Source organism: Macaca mulatta, chromosome X (assembly GCF_049350105.2).
Source record: "Macaca mulatta isolate MMU2019108-1 chromosome X, T2T-MMU8v2.0, whole genome shotgun sequence".
Classification (NCBI taxonomy): Eukaryota; Metazoa; Chordata; class Mammalia; order Primates; family Cercopithecidae; genus Macaca; species Macaca mulatta.
In genome coordinates this window covers 142103405-142113910 of record NC_133426.1, presented here as the reverse complement: position 1 = coordinate 142113910, position 10506 = coordinate 142103405, and the positions used below count along the sequence as shown (strand labels likewise).

At 41.3% G+C, this 10506-nt stretch overlaps 1 pseudogene; it reads left to right on the top strand.

The window, feature by feature from the left end:
* Nucleotides 1-1912: 1912 nt before the first annotated feature.
* Nucleotides 1913-9891, top strand: LOC712121 (uncharacterized; annotated as a pseudogene).
* The last annotated feature ends 615 nt before the right edge of the window (nucleotides 9892-10506 follow it).

The window sequence follows — 10506 nt, the reverse complement described above, 5'->3', positions numbered from 1 at the left end:
CAGAACCTAGGTCTGTGAGATTTCAGAGATTGCACACACAAATACTATATGACACTGCTTACCGCTGTGAGTTCAGCAGAGAATTCCTTGTTAATATGGAAATAACAAAGCTGACAGTGTCCAGGATAATTGACATCCGTCCACAAACCCTCTGTACCCATTTTGGTGATTTTAAGTGGGGTCATCTGTCCACTAAATTAATCAGATCTTAGGCTGGTCACACTTCTGAAATTGTACACCAAGTTTGTGTGTAAGGGTACTTTTCGAACAGGGAAAAATATCTATAGATTTCAGCAAGTTATCTTTGGATTTCTAGATATAGGGTCATGTCATCTGCAAACAAAGATAATTTGACATCCTCTCTCCCTATTCGAATACTCTATTTCTCTGTCTTGCCTGATTGCCGTGGCCAGAACATCTGATACTATGTTAAATAGGAATGGTGAGGGAGGGCTCCTTGCCTTGTGGAAGTTTTATGGGGCATACTTCCAGCTTTTTCCCATTCAGCATGATATTGGCTGTGGGTTTGTCATATATGGTTCTTATTATTTTGAGGTATTTTTTTCAGTACCTGGTTTATTAAGAGCTTTTAATATAAGGGGATGTTGAATTTTATCAAAGGCCTTTACTGCATCTATTGAGATAATCATGTGGTTTTTATCATTAGTTCTGTTTATGTGATGAATTACATTCATTGATTTGCCTATTCTGAAATGACCCTGCATCCTGGGGATGAAGCCAACTTGATCATGGTGAATAAGCTTTTTGATGTGCTGCTGGATTCAGTTTTCCAGTATTTTATTGAGGATATTTGCATCGATGTTCATGAGGAATACTGGCGTGAAGTTTTCTTTTTTTTGTTGTATCTCTGCCAGATTTGGGTATCAAGATGATGCTAGCCTCGTAAAATGAGTTAGGTAGGAGTCCCTCTTTTTCAATTTTTTGGAATACTTTCAGTAGAAGTAGTACCAGCTCTTCTTGGTACCTCTGGTAGTCAGGAGCATATTCTTGGGTTATCCTTTGATGAAAACAGCTTTTAGTTAACCTACAATACCCTTGAATTTCATGTTTTATCTACCATCAACATTGCAAAGCATGCCCTACCCCTGCCTGACTCCAAGATCAACATGTTGGAAAAAAAGATTTATCATCACTCAACATACATGATGCTCTCAGAAAAGGCAAGTTGATTTTAATCTAGTCTCAGTGAAACGAAGGAAGGTAAAATACAAGGTGTTATCCAAAGTCACACATGGCACACTCATGATTAATCAGAATGCTTGGGGAATTAAGCATATAGATAAATATAGACAGTGATGCATATAGATATAATGACATCTGTATATATCTATATGATATACCTAATGATACATATAGATAGTGAAGGGTAAGATAGATTGAAAAGGTAAATGTTCCCACCATGTCTGGGAACACCATGTGTGGGGACATTTACCTTTTCAATCTATCCTACCCTTCACTATCTATACGTATCATCTAATAAAGTATTAATCAGTATTTGTTAATACGTAGCTTTAAAGCACTGAAGGATAAGAAAGACTTTTTTTTTTGTCCCCTAACAAGGGCTGAGACAAAATGATGCATACTTCATTAGAGAGATAATCATGTGTTTATTCCTTTAGTTGATGAAAACCACTCATTCCCCAAGCATTCTATTAATCATGACTGTACCATGTTTGACTTTGGATAACAACTTGTATTTTACCTTCCCTTGTTTCACTGAGACTAGATTAAAATTAGCTTGCCTCTTCTGAGAGCATCACGTGTGTTGAGTGATGATAAATCTTTGACCTGTGACTAAAACTTTATATTAACTATATAAATGGATGTCTGTGTATGCATATGAAGACTGTGACTTTGCAATGGTTGGATTTGACCTTAATGGAATATTTTCACTGATGTTTTTCAGTAAATGAGGGGTGATGAAGTAAATCAAGTTGCAACAGGGCTTCAAAGCAAAAAGAAACATTCCAGAAAATCCAAGAGACACTCTTCATCTAAGAGAAGGAAGAGTATGTCCCTGTGACTAGACAAACAGGAAGGTGTAGGGGAATGCAATCTCTGGGCCTCAACCATGTCAAAGGACATTTGTAGTCATGTCCTTGAGGGATGAACAGATATGAGCACATTTGCAAGTGGAAGGGCAAGGTTCTAATTAGGTGCAACAATTTGGAGTTGCTGCGTTAGATGAATGAAGCAGGTTCCTGGGGCAGAAGGGGATGGTGGGCTCAACAAGAGGATGTGTCTGCTCACTTTCTGCCTGTCCTCACACTCCGCTCTAACCCAGTGCAGTCTGGCTTCTTAGTGTACTCCATGAAACTACTATCATCAAGGTCACCAGTGTTTGCTGCATTTTGGCATTAATGTCTCAACAACATGTGACACAGTTGTTTACTTCCTCCCGCACGGAAAGCTTCTTGGGTCCCGAGACACCTGGATTTCTTACCGTGTTACTTGAGACTCGTTTTCCTTCTCCTTTTTGTTTTTCTCCTCTGCCTTCCCACTTCTAAATATTTCACATATTTAGCATGATCCTAGGCCTTCTTCCCTTCAATATACTATCTCCTTAGGTGATGCCATGCTGTCTTAGAATTTTAAATGATTCACACTAAAAAAACTCTCACCATTATACTTCTAGACTACAACTTGCTCCTGAAATCCAGATTCAAATGCAGCTACACACGTGGTATCTCTACTAGCTGTCTAATAGGCATCTAAAATTCAACTGGCCCTACATGTTCAAATTTCTGACCTCCCTCTCTCCAAAAATACTCTACTTTTAGTCTTCACGATTTCAGTTAAAGATACTGTCCATTAAGTGAAACATCCACAAGAGTGTAACAACCAGATGTTCACAGGTATGGGGGATTTAGAAGTCCTGGTTTTTAGAGTTTGCAGCTATCCATAGTGCATATAATCCCACCATGGCCTAGTTCAAACTCTCAACATAAGGTCACTGAAGCAGATTCAGGAAGAGTTGGCAGCACTCGGCTCTCATAGTCAGTTCCCTAACACCTCCTGAACACCCCTGATGTACTTTTACTTAGTAGTTCAAGTCAAAATACTTAAAGTCACTTATGAGTTATCTTATGATTCTTTTATTACTCTCTCATTTCCCATCTCTTAGCAAGTCCAGCAGTCAGTGCCCAGTATAAATTCTGCATCCAGCCATTTCTCTCTATCCCTCCAGTGCACACTGCCATGATCTCTCTCCAAGCTAGTAGAATACCTTCTTAGTTCTGTTTTTCTAATCTTCACTCATTTATCACATACTCTCTAACCATGTGGCTAGATAATTATGTCAGTTATCACATAACTGTGTAAATCACATCATGCCATGTCCCTCCTGAAAACCCATCCTCAACTCTCCTAAGCACTCAGAACAGATCCTGAACTGACTTTGGTCTGCAAGCCTCTCTGCACGGCCTGGCATCTATTACCCTCTCCTAACACAGGTCCCATCCATTTCCTCCTGGCTCTCTCTGCCTCTGTCCTTCAGCTCTGTAGTGCCTGGTCCATCCCCACTCCATCCCCTACCTTTGGCCTCACCGCAGCCTGGAATTCTCCCTCTGCCTCTGCACAGGAGGCTCTGCTTCTTCTCCAAGGCCTGCCCAGTGGCACCTCTTCAGAAGACACTGTCAAACCAGCAGTCTCCCCTGAGGCTCCCTCTGCTGCTGTCTCCCATAGGCCTGTGGACTGCTTCCCCAACACCAGCCCAGTGCTGCTTGCTTCATTTGCTCATTGTGCATGTACTGTCTGACTGCCCCATGAGGATGTGAGCTCCACAAGGGCAGGCAACGTTGCTCTCTGGGCTGTTTACTGCTGATCCCCAGCTCCTGGCATGCTGCCTATCACAGATGATGAATAAATGAAAGAGATGTCAGACCTGGAGTGAAAAGAAAGTCACTTTTTCTAGACAAAAGGGAAGGATCTGTAGAATCATATAAAAACACAGATGTGTGATGATTGAGTGGAGATAAGAGTGTTCAACTCCAATAGCCACCTCTATTTTCTCAGAATATTTGAGGTAGAAAGGAGGCAAGTTAAGGAGGGCTCACTTAGTCTGGCTTCCTGCTGCACACAGCATGGCATTTATAGGTGAACTGTACAAATAATATCAAATGAGAAATGTAAAGGACAGCAAGATGACACAAAATGATGAGTACAAAAACCTGTGAATGTTTATTCTGCTGTCGCACTTCTTTACCGCACGTGTTCATTATGCCAAGAGGTAAGAAGCTAGTTTTATTGTATTACCTACCTGATCTCTATTTGCAAGATCTGAGATTTCCACGTGGTAAATCCTTCTGTTTCATGAAATAAATAATTCCCTAGAAACTGATGAATACATAGCTGTCCCTCTGGGGGAGGATGGGACAAAACACACATCTTGCAGCTCAACCTCTTCATTTGGTTTCCAGATGCTAGCGTCACTCACAATGTCCATGAAGAGAAGATAAAAAATGGCCAACTAGCACCTGGTAATGTCGCGACAACAGTCCCACCAGCGTTTATTAATATGGCAACAGCTGATATTTCCTACATGAGTGTCAGGGATCAGTGTAATTTTGCTCTCATGTTATACTGTTCTACTTGGTTTCCACTATGCACTATATACATAGTGTCATGAGGGAAGAAGGTAATTTTGTTGTTTTATCTTTTCTGGCCTCAATTTTAGGGTTCTCAGATTGCTAACTGGTGTATCCTCTTTCTTCATGAGATGATTTCCTAGATACTGAGCATCAGGGGGGTATGCCTGTGCAGCTGACATAATGCACTTACCTCACAGCTCAACCACCTCATTTGGTTTCCAGATGCTGCAGTCACTCACAACATCTGTGAAGAGAAGATAAATAACAGTCAACCAGCACCTGATAATGCCTTGCCGACTGCTCCACCATGGCTTGGTAATATGGCAGCAGCTGGAGTTTCATCCACGAGCACGAGAGATCTGTGTATGTCTGCTTATTATTTGGACTTATCCTACTTGGTTTCCATAAGCAGGCATATTTTCATGAACGGTGGTAGGTGGTTTTGTAGTATATTCTTTCCTAGCCTCAATTTGAGGGGTATCAGATGGCCACCTGGCATATCCTTCCCTGCTTTTTTAGATAATTTCCTAGAAACTGGGCATCAGACAGATAGGCCTGTGGAGCTGACATAATGCACTTACCTTACAGCTCAACCTCTTCACTTGGTTTCCGCATGCTACCGTCAATCCCAATGTCCATGAAGAGAGGAAGGAAAATGGTCAACTGCAAACGGAAAACATCTTGTCAAATGTTCTATCAGGGCTGATTAATATGGCAGAAGCTGGTATTCCAGCGACGAGTACCAGGGATCTGTGTATGTTTGTTTATTAATTGTAGTGTCCTTGGCTTCCACATGCAAGTGTAGTGTCATGAAGGGAAGAAGGTTGTTTTGTTGAATTATTTTTCCTGGCCCCAATTTTAGGGGACTCAGATCATTACATGATGTATTCTCCTGCTTTATTGGATAATTTCCTAGAAACTGAGCATCAGTGGGATATACCGGTGAGGTTTTCATAATGCACTTACCTCACAGCTCAACCTGTTCCATTGGTTTCCAGATGTTACCATCACTCACAATGTACGTGAAGAGAGGATGGAAAACTACCAACCCCAAACTGATAATGTCTTGTCAACTGTTCCACCACAGCTTGGTCATATGGCTGCAGCTCCATCCACGAGTATCAGGGATCTGTGTACGTCTGCTAATTAGTTGTACTGTCATACTTGTTTTCGATAAGCATGCATATTTTCGTGAAGGGTAGAAGTCAGTTTTGTTGTATATTCTTTCCTATCCTCAATTTGAGAGGTCTCAGATGGTCACCTGGCATATCCTCCCCTGCTTTTCTTGATAATTTCCTAGAAACTGAGCATCAGAAGGATATATCTGTGGGACTGATAATGCGCTTACCTTACAGCTCAACCTCTTCGTTTGGTTTCCAGATTGTACTGAGGGGAAGAAGGTGGTATTGTTGTATATTCTTTACTAGTCTCAATTTGATGGGTCTCAGATGGCCACCTGACATATCCTCCCTGCTTTCTTAGATAATTTCCTAGAAACTGAACATCAGAAGGATATACGTGAGTGGTTACCATAATACACGTACCTCACAGCTCAACCTCTTCATTTGGTTTCCAGATGCTACAGTCACCTTCACTGTCCCTGAAGAGAAGATGGAAAATGGCCAACCCCAATCTGATAATGTCTTGTCAACTGCTCCAACAGGGCTTATTAATATGGCAGGAGCTGTTATTCCAGCCATGAGTACCAGTGATCTGGGTATGTTCACTTATAAATTGGATTGTCCTACTTGGTTTCCATATGCATGCATATTGTCATGAAGAGGAGATGGAGGTTTTGTTGTATTATCTTTCGTGCGCTCAATTTGAGGGATGTCAGATCACCAACTGTGATGTCCTCTGGCTTTATGCAATAATTTCTTAGAAGCTGAGCATCATAGGGGTATACCTGTGGGGTTGACATAATGCACTTCCTCACAGCTCACTCTCTTCATTTGTTTTCCAGATTCCACTGTCACTCACAATGTCCATGAAGAGAAGATGTAAAATGACCAACCCCAACCTAATAACATGTTGTCAACTGTTCAACCAGTGGTTATTACTTGGCAGCAGCTGGTATTCTGGGCATGAGTACCAGGGATCAGTGTATGTTTGTTTACTAGTTGTAGTGTCCTACTTGGTTTCCATATTCATGCATATTGTCATCAAGGGAAGAAGGTGGTATTGTCGTATTATGTTTTCTGGCCTCAATTTGAGGGTTCTCAGAGGGCTCCCTAGTATATCCTAGTTCTTTATGAGATAAATTCCTAGATATTCAGCATCAGAGGGGTATCCCTGTGGGATTGACGTACTGCACTTACCTCAGAGCTCATCCACTACGTTTGTTTTCCAGAAGCTAGCGTCACTCACAATGTCCGTGAAGAGAAGATAAATAACAGCCAACCAGTCCCGATAACGTCTTGTCAACTCTTACACCAGGGCTTATTAATTTGGCAGGAGCTGGTATTCCACCCCTGAGTGCCAGGGATCAGTGTATGTTTGTTTACTAGTTGTACTATCCTACTTCTTTTCCATATGCATGCAGTGTCATAAATGGAAGAATGTAGTTTTATTGTATTGTCTTTCATGAGCTGAATTTGTGGGGTCTCAGATCACCACCTGGTATATCCTCCTGCTTTATGTGATAATTTCCTAGAAACTGAGCCTCAGAGGTATATACCTGTCGGGTTGGCAAAATGCACTTACCTTACAACTCGACCTCTTCATTTGGTTTTCAGTTGCCACCATCAATCACGATGTCCATGGAGAGAGGATCCAAAATAGCCAACTGCAACAGGATAATGTCTTGTCAAATGTTCTATCTGGGCTTATTAATATGGCAGGAACTGGTATTCCTGCAGTGAGTAACAGGGATCTGTGTAGGTATGTTTTCTTCTTGCACTGTCCTTCTTGGTTTCCATATGCATGCATAGTGTCATGAAGGGAAGAAGGTTGTTTTGTGAATTATCTTTCCTGACCTCAACTTGAGGGGCCTCGAATCATCATATGTTGTATTATCCTGCTTTATGGGATAATTTTCTAGAAACTGATCATCAATGGGATATACCAGTGGGATTGACATAATGCACTTACATCACAGCTTGACCTCTTCCTTTTGTTTCCAGATGCTACTATCACACACAATGTCCATGAAGAGACGATGGAAAATGGCCAATGCCAAACTGATAATGTCGAGTCAACTGTTCCACTGCAGCTTGTTCATATGGCAGCAGCTGGTATTCCATCCATGGGTAGCAGGGATCTGTGTATGTCTATTAATTAGTTGTACTGTCACACTTGATTTCCATATGCATACATATTTTCATGAAGGGTAGAAGGTGGTTTTGTAGTATATTCGTTCCTAGCCTCCATTTGAGGGGTCTCAGTTGGCCACCTGGCATAGCCTCCCCTGCTTTCTTAGATAACTTCCTAGAAACTGAGCATCAGAGGTATATACCTGTAGGGCTGACAAAATGCACTTACCTCACAGCTCAACCTCTTCATGTGGTTTCCAGATTTTACCATCACTCACAATGTCTGTGGAGAAAAAACAAAAATTGACCAAACAGCACCTGATACATTCTTGTCAACTGTTACATCAGGGCTTATGAATTTCACAGGAGCTGGCATTCCATCCAAGAGTACCAGGGATCAGTGCATGTTTGTTTAGTAGTTGTACTGTCCTACTTGGTTTCCATACACATGCAGTGTCATGCAGGGAAGATGGTGATTTTGTCATATTATCTTTTCTAGCCTAAATTTGAAGGGTCTCAGATCACCACCTGTGTTATGGAACAATTTCTTAGAAACTGAGTCTCAGAGGGATATACCTGTGGCGTTGACATAATGCAGTTACTTCACATCTCGACCTCTTCCTTTGGCTTTCAGATGCTACCGTCACTCAAAATGTCCATGAAGAGAGGATGGAAAATAACCATTACCTAATAACGTCTTGTCAACTCTTCTACCAGGACTTACTTATTTGGCAACAGCTGGTATTCCACCCATGAGTACCAGGGATCAGTGTATGTTTGCTTATTCAGTTGTACTGTCCTACTTGGTTTTCTCAGATTGCTAACTGATATATCCTCCTTCTTTGTGAGATAATTTCCTAGATACTGAGCATCAGAGGGGTATGCCTCTTTGGTTGATATAATGCACTTACCTCACAGCTCAACCACTTCATTTGGTTTCCAGCTCAACCACTTCATTTGGTTTCCAGATGTTGCAGTCATTCACAACGTCTGTGAAGAGAAGATAAATAACGATCAACCAGTCCCTGATAACGTCCCATCAACTGCTCCACCATGGCTTGGTAATATGGCAGCAGCTGGAATTTCATCCATGAGTACCAGGGATCTGTGTATGTCTGCTTATTAGTTGTACTGTCCTATTTGGTTTCTCTAAGCAGGCATATTTTCATGAATGGTAGAAGGTAATTTTTTTGTATATTCTTTCCTAGCCTCAATTTGAGGGGTATCAGATGGCCACCTGGCTTATCCTCCCCTGCTTTCTTTGATAATTTCCCAGAAATTGAGCATCAGATGAGTATATCTGTGGGGCTGACATAATGCACTTACTTCACAGCTCAACCTCTGCATTTGGTTTCCAGATGCTATCGCCAATCCCAATGTCCATGAAGAGAGGATGGAAAATAGCCAACCGCAACCAGATAACGTCTTGTCAAATGTTCTATCAGGGCTTACTAATATGGCAGGAGCTGGTATTCCGGCCATGAGTACCAGAGATCTGTGTATGTTCAGTTTTTAATTGAATTTTCCTACTTGGTTTCCATATGCATGCATAGTGTCATGAAGGGGAGAAGGTGGTTTTGTTGTATCATATTTCTTAAGCTCTATTTGAGGGGTCTCAGAATACCACCTGTCATGTCCTCTTGCTCTATGCAATAATTTCTTAGAAGCTGAGCGTCAGTGGGATATACCTGTGGGTTGAAATAAGGCACTTACTTCACAGCCGGCCCTAAATCATACTTCATGCTATTTCCACAGGCATTTAAGTTGGTATTATCTTATTCTCACACTTTCTTCCAATGCCATGGAGCCTTCCAAATTTATCATAATCTGGGAGTGGATGTGGGCCCTCAGTTGACTCACTTTGTATTTTTCTAGTTTGTATCTTTCCATGAGGATGCATTTTCTATTTGCATGTAGATGGTAAATTCTGTTTTGTATCCACTACTACCTCTTACATCTCATAGATGCTGTAGATATCCTCTGGTTAATGGAATACCTCTTTCATTTCAGGTTTTAAAAAGTTGTCTTAATTCAACAACTCGAGAAGGCACTTAAAGAAATAGATTCCCACTGCCATCTCAGAAAAGTTAAGCATATGAGAAAAAAATAATTGTGTTAGTGCAAAACCCAAGGAGATGCTGTAGGATGGAATAGGTTATTGCTGAAGCTTCCTATAATTTTGAATTGAAGAGAATTCCCTTCCAAAAGCTAAGAAAAAAGGAGGGAGCTTTTTATATTTAATAAATCTCTGTTAATAAAAGCCACGCTTTTGTTTGTTTGTTTGTTCTTCTGCCTGAGGAGGGGCATGAGTTAATAACTCACCAAGGTATTTAGTATTACAGTCCTGATTTCTGCAGCAGCTCACATTGTTGTAGCTGGAATTTCTCTCCATTTCTCATTCCCTTTGCCCTGAGATAGCATGTCAGCTGGTCATGATGCTTGGTCTGGCAGGATGGCTCAAACCTTCATTACTGAACAGTCTGGATCATTAGATATCCTGCCTGGATTGGGTTGCTGTAATTTCCCGTTAAGTGTAATAAACATGGGAGCACTAAGAAGCTCTCTAGATGTATCAGACGTACTCTTTTTTAGCCCCTGGTGTAGTGCAATTAATCCCCCTTTGGTCATCAGGTTTATCACCCCAG